At 43.1% G+C, this 12795-nt stretch overlaps 1 protein-coding gene across 3 annotated transcripts in view; it reads left to right on the top strand.

Moving 5' to 3' along the window:
* LOC111865924 (beta-1,4-glucuronyltransferase 1) overlaps positions 1-12795 on the top strand; it is a 220766-nt gene that overhangs the window by 172536 nt on the left and 35435 nt on the right. The window contains exon 1 of one of the 3 annotated variants that reach the window (XM_033752034.1): positions 11924-11988. The exons of the other annotated variants lie outside the window; for them this stretch is intronic. The gene's annotated coding sequence lies outside the window, so the exon portion shown is untranslated. Of the gene's footprint in view, positions 1-11923; positions 11989-12795 lie in introns of those variants that run through there. 3 annotated transcript variants of the gene reach the window in all.

Raw genomic sequence — 12795 nt, 5'->3', positions numbered from 1 at the left:
GCAATAATTTTGTATGCTGTATGATATCATTTTCTTTGCTTATATTAGATGCGTACCAACATTAGAGAGGGCCAAAATTTAGTTTCGGGAGCTTTTACGAACCTGTATGAATTCCAGATCCATGTACAGTGACTGATTCATTCCGTGTATCCTCAAAGCATACGGTTAAGTACGTGATGACTCTAAGGTTCTCCTATTCAAGTTGAGTATCACTTGGTGTACATATACACTCCTTTTTCTTTCTCACGACATTTCTGTTACATCACGTGATATCAGAATTACTCCTTCATATGTCCCGTAATGACAGTAGAAGATGGAAGAAGGCAAAGAGATTTTTTAAGATTCGAATATATTTTTAACTATTTTCACTAGACGTGTTATTTCAGTTGGCTGTATTGATTTCATGTTTGTTTTATTTGATATGTTAACTGGGTTGGCAGTATTGATCTCAGATTTGGTTCACTTAACGTGTTAATTCAGTTGACAGCTTTGACCTCATGTTTATTTTACTCAGTATGTTAGTTCGGTTGATATTGTCACGTATCCGGGGTTCCGTGACTGATGATAACGGGTTATGGATTGGGTAATTGGATTTATTGGAATTTCTTTACATTTACAATTAATTATAATAACTCACTTGCAATGGCTGCCTAAGAATCGCTCCTGTCCTTGCTGGATTACGAGTGTCTTCTCTTCTGAGGGACTGACTTTGTTCTGATTTACGAATCGGTCACTTCTTCAGCTTCCCTTGTCCGATGGTTAATACTCCACAGCGCAACACTGAACTACGACTGAATCAGTCAGAGTCATAATTACTTTACGACTTGCGGTTTACGGCCAATCAGTTCTTGGCGACAAGCCCCTTTAAGACCGCAGCCAGTGATTATTTTTGCAGCTGAACAGTTTCTGTTATAGTCCTTATGTAACATCCTCTCTGATAAGAGGATGGGTCTGTCGTTTACAATTGTTGCTGGGCCTCGCCAGCGCAATCAATCTCAGGTCCGAGTCCCACTGGATTCGTGACCACATTTTACTGTCATAGATTCAAGACTACCAACTTGGAGGGCCAGGTCCCCGTATTTATATCCCCCAGGAACAGGGTGGCCAGGTTATACCCCCAGGCACTGTGTTCCCTTTTGGTCACCTCATACGACTTGCAGGGCTACAGCGGAAGTATTCGACCCCCCTTCACACGGTTTTCCACTGAATCAGTCTTCTCAGCACGACTTCCTATATATGCCTGTCATCATGGAAGCGTGCTTCGCGAACCGTTGTCTAGCACTGGACTCCAGCTTATGTTCATTGTTGCGGGAACGTGTGTTTGGCGAGCCTTCGGCTAGCAATGGACTTGCACTCTGGGCTCCATTATTCCGGTTTTCAAGCGTCTTGTCACAATATTCAACTCGCGTAGATGTTGTACAGCTTTCATTGAAACGTTTTTTTGATATGGTTAATATTTAACGAAACACAATGAAAGATGTTATACCATTTATCAATACTGTGTTTCGGTGCGATGCATATTTAATGAAATAGAAAAATAGGTTGAGGTTCATGCAGCGTGCGAGTACCGTGTGTGGCGAGATGCTTTTCCAGGAATATATTTATATCTACAATCGATGAACCCAAAGACCAGCGAGGAACGCAAAAATAACAAAGAGTGCACTCGATAAGTGTGTGCACTGCGGCGGACGGCGTTCCTGTTATCCCCATACCGTCAGAGTTACATGATTTCAATTCTTGTCTCGTATTGTAACAAACGATAACTGAAAATTAAGCAATCGAACTGATGATGTCGTGCAACAGTTGCCAACGGTGGCGAGCTGGACGTGTATTGTATGACGTGACTACGCGATTCAGCATGTCTGTCAAATAGTTGCTAGGGTTTGTTGTGCTTTTATTGACATGATATTTTGTGTTTGTTAGGAACCTGAGGAAGAAAGCGATTTATATAGGGCTTCCATCAAGATTGTTGATAGAAGCCGAACAACTGGTGATGAAACTTGAGTCATCAGGTATGACAGAAACACAAAGTGCATATGTTTCAAACGGACATTTTGGAGATTTTTTTTTTTGACCGGGAAGAAATAACACGAGTGTTAAAAATAGGCGAAACCCGTTTTGAACTGCTCTTTTGATATCTGAGATTATTACGTTTTGGAATGTCTTTTCTTCTTCTTCCCAATCGACGAAACATATAGTCTTCATATTTTAAACTTTTTTGACATGTTTGTTGAAAAAAAATCCCGGCCAAGTGAATTTTGTATCAGCCAGTGAATTTTTTGGTGCAGTTATTTTTGGCCAAAATACACATGCCCTTACCAGTGTTTGAACATCCACTCTGTTCACCTGATTTGATCTCGTGAGGTCTTTTTTGATCTCGAAAGTAAAAATATTGAGTCTCACTCACCTTTAAGTCACTTTATCACTTCCAGATGATGTAATGGCAGTCACATGAAGAAGAAAGCGTAGCAGAGATCCGAACTAATGTATTGTCACATGCCGCCTAAGGCCGGAATATTTGGAATCAAAACGCATCCATTGTTATACAACGGCTAGCAATTCCTAGCCTAGGAAATCGTTGCCACCGAAATGAAAATCTAAGGTTTGGTGCACACCAGCTGCGTCAAGACAAGCATCAAGACATGAGACAAAAACTCAGTCTTGCTTCATTCGTGATTGGTCAGCATGAAACAGACGTCAGCATCATGACTCAGACCGGTGTGCGGCGGTTTTCATAATCTCGTTCGTTTCAACTGTGCTCTTTTGTTTGCGTCATGTCGCAGACATCGTGTTTTGCCTATTACATGTCTTGACGCATGCCGGTATGGGGCCTACCTAACAGTGGAGTTCCCACCGTTACAAACGAAATGTTTGAGGCAGACACGTATTCCCGCTTTTGTTGCGTAACAGCGGGTGGAATTAACCTTTCGACAAGGTGTTCCCTGTTCAGTCCGAGGGAAAGTTACAACAGTCCAACGTCGGCCAGAGACCGGCAGAGTTTGTATTCGACTTTAGCAGGAGAGGGTTCTTATCCCACTAGAACAAAATATTTTAAAGGGTTCTGACGATGGTTGATGACACAGAATCTCAGTCACATTGAGATTAATTCTTTGTAAGGGGCCCATCTGAGTATGCGTCTTCCTTTCTCACCTGAAGACGGAAACAGATCCAGTTTCCGAAACGTGGTGTCCTCTATTACCTAGAATTCCGGAAGATGGAAAAAGTCCAAAAAAACCCATTAATTCTGTAGAACAGAAGAGTTCTTATCCGACTAGAACTGAAGAGTTGTAACATTGGAGAGGAAACGTCTAAAGGACGATATAAGTGGTGAATAACTGCAAGTGTGAGTGCAGAAGTGACTGTATACAATAAAGGCATCCGTTCAAATCCCAAAATTTCTTGTCGCGTTGCCTAGCAAACGCGACAGTATAATGTCAGCAAGGCTTGTGGCCACACTCGTTAAGATGTAGGGGATATGCTGCTGCTTCTTGTTCTTGTTCTTGTTCTTCTTTTTCTTCTCCTCCTCCTCCTCCTCCTTCTCCTTCTTCTGCTGCTGCTGCTTCTTCTTCTTTCTCAGAAAGTCTGGTTTTAGTTGTGAGACCTCTTACACGAAGTTGATGAATAAAGTTTCCCTGCGGGAGTGTGTCTAAACGGTTACGTTCCACACAGACTTGACCTCTAGGAAGTGGTTTTTCAAAGCCTGCGTTCTCTATGTATACTTTGCATTAATGTCCCAGCAGTTTGGCGAGTACGTATGTACATTCGTGTATTTATGCGACGTACTGTGAGAAACACATGAGACTCGAGTGGCAGTTACACACATGTCTGCTTTACATGAAATGGCTTCCCGGGATCTTCGTCCATAAATGAATGAATTTCGCAACATTTTACAATGTGCAACAGTGTATTGACCTGTGTATAACTGTTAGAACGTCACACTGGGCAAAAGGTCTATGAAATTTAGTATCGTTCGCCATTCCAAAATATTATGGACCGAATCTAATTGCAGTCCAAATATATTATCACTTGAAGTTTGTTGGAGGACCATAACTAACACTATTCTTTATAAAATTTGGAAGTACCAAAAAAAGCACAACAGAACAACATGACACGATAAATACCAGATAAGTAGACCTCCTATACGGAAATTCTGTGTTCTATAGATGACTCAAGGGTGCACGCGGTAGCATGGTTGAGACACTGTGCTACAAGTGGGAAGGTCGCGGGTTCGACTCTCGATGAGGTGGATTTTTTTTTTCAATTTACCAAATCTTTTCATCCGCACTATGGCCTTGGGGTCGACTTAGCCTCTAACAGAAATGAGTACCAGGAATCTTCCTGGGGGGGTAAAGTGCGGCCGGCGCTTAGGTCTGACAACCTTACCGCCATCTATGAGCCGATTGTTCAGGTAATGTGGGATCCTCAACACAAGTGTTTTCTCACTGTAGCGCAGCTCATCCTAGAACCTCCACTTGCATCAATGCAATATGGGTTACAGACAACGTCGGCAAACAATCCGCAAGGGCATGCGAGACAGGAAACATTTGTAACATCTTCCGACTTCATTGTAGGGTTATTATGTTGTATATTTTAGTTATGCGACGTTTCGGAAGCTGCATTTGATTCCGTCATCAGGTTAAGAAGAGGAGTTCTTCTTTGGACCCGTTAGAGACAGTCTCAATCACTCTACCAGTGATAAAAACAAGCTCTAACGGGCGCAACCTAATGACAGAAGCATATCCAGCTTCCGAAACGTCGTATAACTTCAATATACGTAAGCCAGTGGATGTCAAACTTAATAAATTTATAATGAATAACAGACCATTGTGTCAACCTTTAGCCCATCATCTACCAAATTATTTGTCGTCGGTTATTGGTGCTACTACTAGTAAACACTGGAGATGTATATCTGAGAAACCCGCCTTATAATGTATTTATCTATTAACAATTCAGAACAGCCTTCACAAATGATATATACGCTGTAAGCCATGATGTATGTCCACATGCTTCCTGCCCGGAAGTAATTTGTAACGTCTTTCCATCCTTAGTTTTAATATCTTGTTTTGTTGGTACTGCAGTGTGGAAAGCGTGCGTCCTTACGGCAGGGCTGATGGTGAAATCATGTTAATTGATGAGCAGAGTAACGTCAGCTGTGAAGGACGAATTCTAAGCTATCCCCCCCACATACCGCTTGTTGGAAGGGACGAAGACTCTTTAGTAATTACAGTCGCAAGGGCGCAATATGCCTTGTACACGAGTATGTGTACTTAAATGGCGGACTGCAGCATGGAAGTGCCGGATGTGCCTCTGGATGCTACGCCTTGTCGTCTGATATAGGTTTATTAATGTTTCGGAGGAATATAGTGCCTTCATCTTCACAGTCGAAGAGTAAGCCAAACAAGTACAGTCACTTAACTGTTCTTGCTGCTTATTTGGTTTATTCTACGACCCTGAGTAGGTATAGCGACTGTGTACTGGCTGGGCGATCAAGGGGTCGGAGTTCGAGTCCCGTAGGGTCAGAATTTTCTCTTTTCCATATCGTGCAGACCGGCTTTGGGAACCACCAAGGCTCTTATCCAATATATACCAGGAGCTCTTTCCCCGGGGGTAAAGCGGCAGGGGCGTGAAGCTGACCACTCACCTCCAGCTAGTGCCGAGGTCAAGAAAATGTGGATCTGTACATCCATTTCCCCATACGCCTTCATGACGTAGTGCTTAATTAGTTAAGAACAGGGACAACTTTACCTTTTTTTACCTGAAGATGGGGAAATGTCGGTACTTGATGGATAATTTGGGGGGGGGGCAGGAGTTGGTTAGAAATTTGTATTTTATACATTATTAAGTATAGTGACTGGCTGTGGCGTGGAGAACCGAGGTTCGATTATCGACAGAAGCAGACATTTTTTCATTACGCTTCATCGAAACCGAATTTGGGGTCGTCTGTTAAGCTCTGGCTCTTTGGGGATAAAGTAAATGGAGTGTGAAACTGACCACTCATCTCATTCAAGATTAAGAATGCGTGGAGATATACCTCCACTGCCCTCTCTTCATGGCATGTTGCTGAATGAGCACACGAGCAACTTTACCTTTGCCATGCATGTATACCATTTTGATAATAGTATTTAATAAAATCGGCCTCTGTTACGAGCAATTTCTCGAGAATTTCAGAATCTCCTACTCAAGACGATTGTTCATAATCGCCAGATCATTCTCTTTGCTTGCGGACAGAAACAGAAGCTTCTGTTATAGACAGAACAGACGATAAATGAGATGCTCCCGGCCGGTCGCGGCTTCATAAGGAAACTGGTCACCAACATTAATCTCAAACTGACATGCGTTAGACGTATGACGTTAGACAGCGTTTCAGAAGCTAGCAGTGCTGCCATCATCAGCTAGAAGTAGAAGTAGATCTCAGTAGAACAGAAGTTCACGGTACGCCACAGAATTTGCGAAACACATGATGGCACACCACAGAATTTGCGAAACACATGATGGCACACCACAGAATTTGTGAAACACATGATGGCACACCAAAGAATTTCTCCTCGCGAGACCCGAGCACGAAACTGTACAGTGCCACAAGTATGTCTGTATCTACGGGGACACGCGGTAGCATAGTTATTTGAGGCATTATGCTACAAGCTGGAATGCCGCAGGTTCGATTCCCGATGAGTTAATTGGATGTCTTCAATTTATCTAATTCTTCCAGCCGCACTATTGTCCTGGGGCCGACTGATCCTCCAACAGAAATGAATACTAGGAATCTTCCTGGGAGGCAAAGGCCGGCCGGGCGGCCGGCGCGTTAGGCTGATAATCTTACCGCCATCTGTGAGCCGATTGTCTAGAAAATGTGGTCGGAAATAACTTTTGAACCAAGGGGTCCTTTAGATTTTTATTACGATTCCTTTAGAGATGACGCTGTGTCCATCTCAAAGCGTGTACAGAAGGGAACGTTATAGAAACCTGGGCAAAATATCCATGTCCTGAGCACGACTCGAATTCCCCGATGTCAGCGTATTGCTTTCGAAGACCGCATGTCCTTTAAGGCTTATCAGTCCCTAAAAAATACGCAATTTTAGTCCGCAAGCGAACTACGACCGAGCGACCACCGCTTGTCGGCGAAGTTTAGTGCAAAATTTTGCGGATAGAGGGTGTCACGTGGTCAGCGTAGCGAATCCCCACGGCCGTTAATATCGATTTTCTAGACCGGAACCGCTATTTCCTTTAAACAGCTCCTCAATTATCCTCACGGGTCTGAGTGGACCCCGTTCCAGACGCACTACTTCTCAGAAAAAAATCTGGTAGCTCCGTGAATTAAACCCGGACCTCTGGATCTGTAGCCAGGAACTCTGACCACTAGACCACAGACGCGGTCTGTCAGCCCCAACAGCATTTATAATTCAGATAATTAATTTTAAAAAAGAAGATGTTAAATAACGTAAATGTGTGTTCATTTTTGAAGTTAATGTGTAATGCATGCGTCTCGTACGGAATCAGTAAATTAAAAGTGCTTTGGCCTGCACAGAAATTTGAATAGCAATGGTTGACTGTGTTCTGTCTATCCTTCCGTGCTGTGGCACGTGCTGTTGCGATTCTCTGCGTTGGCGGAGGATGTGACGCATGTTCTTCCGTTTACTACACGCTGTCTGTTGTTATCGGCCTGTAATTATGTGGTAGGGACTTCTAGATGCTAATTGTAAAACATTGGTCGTGAGTTTTCTTTTATATCCACGTATGCCTAACGTGTGGGGGCACTGTGCTTCAAGCCGGAAGGTCGAGGGTTATATTCCCGATGAGGTCATTGGATATTGCAATTGACCTAAACCTTCCAGCAGCACTGTGGTCCTGGGTCGACTCAGCCTATAACAGAAATGAGTGTCAGGAATCTTCCTGGGAATTAAAGGGCGGCCGGCGTGTAAGGCCGACAACCTCACCGCCATCTGTGAGCCGATTGTGTAGAAAATGTGGGAACCTCGACGTCTCACAACCCTATGGACCTCCACGGCCTATTACAGGGATATCTTTGCCTTTTTATGCGTAACACGTGGCTCGGAGAGTGTAGTTCCGCCCTTTAACACACGGGATAGATACAGCAGGGGTGGCCAAACTCACTGCATATGATTGTCAGAAGTTTTGGAGCCACAAACAGATGGGGTTGGATGACGTAATTTGCACCCAGCAGATTTTTTATGTTTGATGCATTTGTAAAGAAGAAAGGCAGTAGACTAATATTTCTTCTGTGATCACTAACTGTTTGAAAGAGCCGTATGGAGCTCGCAAGCCATGTTTGAGATACATTTTCATTTTCTGTTTGACTTCCAATCTAGTCTTTGACTTTCTTGTACCGTATGTCAGGAATGGAAAATTAATTAGAAATTCTACAGCCTCTTTGATAACTGGAGGTTACTCTGTATCATTTTGTAGTGAAAGCCATACAGTTCTTCATATGGCAGTATGCTACACGTATTTATTTTAGAAGCGATAATTAATATTTCCTGCACAGGAAGTAGCCGCGATGGTGAAATTTAGGATCCTGTTTGATAAAGCGCGTTGGATACTTCCCAAGGTTGGGTTGACTACCCCGCAGGAGTTGCTGTAGCCTGTCTCCATTGATTATATGTGTAATATCGAATTAAGAGGACCACGAGTTGAGGAAGTGTGATCGTATTACTAAGTACACTGGCTCGAGGTAGCAGCAGTCATTTGCGCAGTGAGCTCGTCTGCTGAGGCCTATATAGCAGTATTAAAAAAAGGTAAAGCTGTCCCTGTAGCAGGCCGTGGAGACCCATAGGGTTGTGAGAGGTTGAGGCTCCCACATTGTCTAGTTAATCGTCTCACAGATGGGGGTAAGGTTGTCAGCCTTACGCTACGGCCGCCCTTCGCCCCCAGGAAGATTCCTGGTACTCATTTCTGTTAGAGACTGAGTCGACTCCAGGGCCAGAGTGCACCTAGAAGGATTAGGTCAACTGAAAAAATCCAGTAAGCCCATCATGAATCGAACCCGCGACTTTCCGGACTGTAACCCGTCACTGTAACGACTGATCTATCCCANTAATTATTTTTTACTTCGAGACCTGTGGACCTCCAATTCGTAATAAAATGAGGAGAAAATTAAATTAAGGGAATATTAATTATAATTAATATTAATTATAATTAATATTCCCTTAATTTAATTTTCTCCTCATTTTATTACGAATTGGAGGTCCACAGGTCTCGAAGTAAAAAATAATTATTTTTTACTTCGAGACCTGTGGACCTCCAACTACCTATAAAAATGATGAAGTTCAATATTGTCACGTGTCTGGAGTTCCGTGACGAATATTAATGGGTTCTGAATTGGATGATTGGATTTAGTGGCACGCAATCACACGGTTAGGGACTCAAGCAATTATAGCGCTGTCGCTATTCTACACACTTTCAGTTCACCGTTACACACGTACCAGGATTCTACGTCTTCACTAGTCGTATCCTGGCAACGGATTTATCACTGTCACTTCAGTTCACACATGATGTCTTTTTGGCACAATGTAATTCCTTTCTTGCCATTTCCTGCAGCTGCCAATTCCGAAGACTCGACCCAATTCTCTTCCGACTACCGCTCTGTGCTCCTACAGCTACTGAACTCCCAATTTCAATTCTTTAATCTCCCTAGCAACGTCAGAGTCAGAGTTACTTCCATTTGTAGAGCTTACTGGATCCTGCGGCTGTTTGTGTACGAAGGTGCGTAGATTATTGTTTCATCTATATTTACTTTCATGAATTATTTTTTCCTCGCAGTGTCAGCAGTGGATACGTTGATACGAAAAAGTAAAAGTGTGTGTAAAGACGTGTAATTATTTCCAGCAGCTCCCTCTGTTTACAGTAATTGCCGTTGGCGGCAGCACGAGCGTGTGTCACAGGAACAGTTGGAAGAAAAGCAATTGTGTTCAGCCTGTATGGACACACTTAATGTGACCGTACATTAAGGTATAAAACAGAATTTTATTATATTTTACTAATATTTGCACAGAATGAACAAAATGAACTCGTATACCGGAGATCTTCTCCCTTCATCCGTCCACATATTGTATCTCCAATACCTATTAGAATAATTTCAATTAAATTTGGTTGTGGGAGGTATGCATAAAATGTTTATGAACCAGTTTAATTTCGAAGAGTGCTCTTTTGTGGATTGTAACGTCATATAGTTGGTAGAAATCCACCGAAATTTCGCAGGAAGGTATCACCTCCATGTTCATGGTCGAAGAGCAAGAGAACCAAGTAATCAAAAGAAGTAGTCAGCAAGCATAGCTGTGTTTCCGCCTGCGTGTTACTGGTTTCGGTATCAGTTCACCGACGTTTCGAAGGGACGTGTCCCCTCCATGTTCAGCTTCGAAGAGTAAGCAATATCGAGCACACACCTGCTTCTTGCCTTGCTTATCGTTTTATTTCAAGATGATATGGCAAATTTACGCAGTGAAATTAAATTAATTGCAGCTCCCGAAATGTAACGGTTTGCATGACTAATAATAATGGGTTCTTCATTAGATGATTGGATTTATTGGCACTTTTTTACAATTAAAGTTAAGTATGACAGCTCACAATCAGTGGCTGTCTAAGACTCGCTTCATTCCTCACTTGACTACGAGCGTCTTCTCTTCCACTGTGACGAACGGCGAATCACTGCTCACACACTGAACTGTCTTCTGACTTAGACTCCTGTCTGACGAATGCTGTCTTCAGTCTGAGTCTTATGTTACGACCGACGGCCAGTCGGTCAGTCTATCTTGAAATAAAGCAGCAGTCTGGGACTTAGACCAGATTTTTATTACTGTCAGACAGTTGCGGGTATGTTGTTGTGGGGTGCTGTCACTGACGAGAGAACTGGTCTCGTTTACAATTGCTGCTGGTCCTAGCCAGCGCAGCCATTCTCGGGTCCGAGTCCCGTGGGACTCGCGATAATATTCTACTGTCTCAGATTCGAGACTTCCCTTTTCATCGCCATCTACGACTCGCAGGGATACGGTGGAGGTATTCGACCCCGCCTCCACACTGGATCTTGATTTACGAATGAAATATCTTTTATAACTTCGAACGAACCGACGAGAGAGCACAGTTAATTGTTATTCTCCTGTTGTCATGGGAATGTCTTTGTTAATATTCTTTGCCGCGAAAACGTGTGTCAATCCATGGCAACGCTTTGACCAGCGTATCTGCAGCGGGAATCTGTTTAACAAACCGTTGCCCAACAATGGTTTATTCCGGCTTTCAGGTTTCACGTCACAATATTAGCCTATAAAACCTAAAATGTGTTGATTTTTAAAATAAAAATTATGTTCGCTATCATACACACAAGTTAAGGCGTGATGAAATCTTTTCTAAGCTGAGGAGACGTAATCATGCAGGACTTCATTGTATGATGCCACGGCGAGCCCGTCGAAAGTTTCCCTCTTGCTAGTCTTGGGCAGCTCGCTTTCCAAGCGCATCCGCCACGTCTTAAATTGAACACCCTGTATAAGGTTCAGAATCCACTGTCGTATAAAGCCAATTTTGGGATAAATTGACTTTATTGCCTAGAAGATACCAGCACCGCGGGGTAATCCTGACCAGTTAATTTATGACGTAGCTATAAACTTAACAACAGATTTATGTGTGACGTAAAACATTGCGGATTGATCAATCTGTCTTCTTAATAGGAGCCCCTGCGAAAACGAGGGGGGGGGTAACAGATGTGTTGTGCAGCAGACAGCTGACATTCAGGGGTCTGTTCCTCTCTCTCTCTCTCGCTCTGTTTCACATGAACTAAGTGTCACAATCGTTCATTTCATTTCACAGTTCGTGATCACGCGGGCTTGTCATTCCTTTTAGCTTTGCAATGCATTGTCCAATACACAGGCACCAATAAAAGAAACCAAAGAATACAATGTCTTGAGTCCAAATGTGTCTTTTACTAGACGTCTCCTGCCACGTTTACGGGTTACATCTGTCAAAGACGAATCGTGGAATGAGGTCTGTAGTTCTTTCTGCATATCTGAAAAGAAAAAAGAAAAACACATGTATCACTAGTCGCTAAAAACAATGAGGCCGTGCCATAGCTCAGGCGGTTAGTCGCCTGCTTCCCACATCGGCGACCCGGGTTAGAGTCTATAGGCCAGGTCATGTGGGATTTGTGTTGGACATTGGGACTGGTGTAGGTTTTCTGCTAGTACTTTGGTTTCCCCTCCAAATTCTCATTCCACCGACTGCTCCACATTCATAATCTATCATCCAGGGCCGGTACAATAGGTCAGTTAGTGGCCGACGTACCAAGTAGATCAGCCTCTCCCGACGCCTAAAAAACTGAAAGCAGTAATCGGTTTTGTTGTCTTGTACCTTCTGGCCGTGTCGCTATTGTTACGAACGTTTTGGTATAACATTCTGCTTACATCTTCAAGAACGTCATTCTCTAAGATGGAAGCAGTATATTCCGCCGAAACGTTGACACCCACCTACCAAACTACTGGGAAGCATTATATTCCGCCCAAACGTCGGCACCCACCTACGAAACTATTGGGAAGCATTATATTCTGCCAAAACGTCGACACCCACCTACCAAACTACTGGGAAGCATTATATTCCGCCGAAACGTTGGCACCGACCTACCAAATTACTGGGAAGCAAGCAGTTTATATGTGCATATCAACAATTTATTTTACAGTTCTAATTATATGCAACGAACTATTCTAATTTAGAGGGCGGTGCATTTTATTACAGAGGCCATAAATTTTGTTGTAGGAATCTGCTACGAGTGGGCCGTTACCACTGGGTGTTTCATGA

This window comes from Cryptotermes secundus, unplaced genomic scaffold (genome assembly GCF_002891405.2).
Source record: "Cryptotermes secundus unplaced genomic scaffold, Csec_1.0 scaffold1942, whole genome shotgun sequence".
Taxonomy (NCBI): domain Eukaryota; kingdom Metazoa; phylum Arthropoda; class Insecta; order Blattodea; family Kalotermitidae; genus Cryptotermes; species Cryptotermes secundus.
This window is presented reverse-complemented; position numbering and strand designations above follow the sequence as displayed.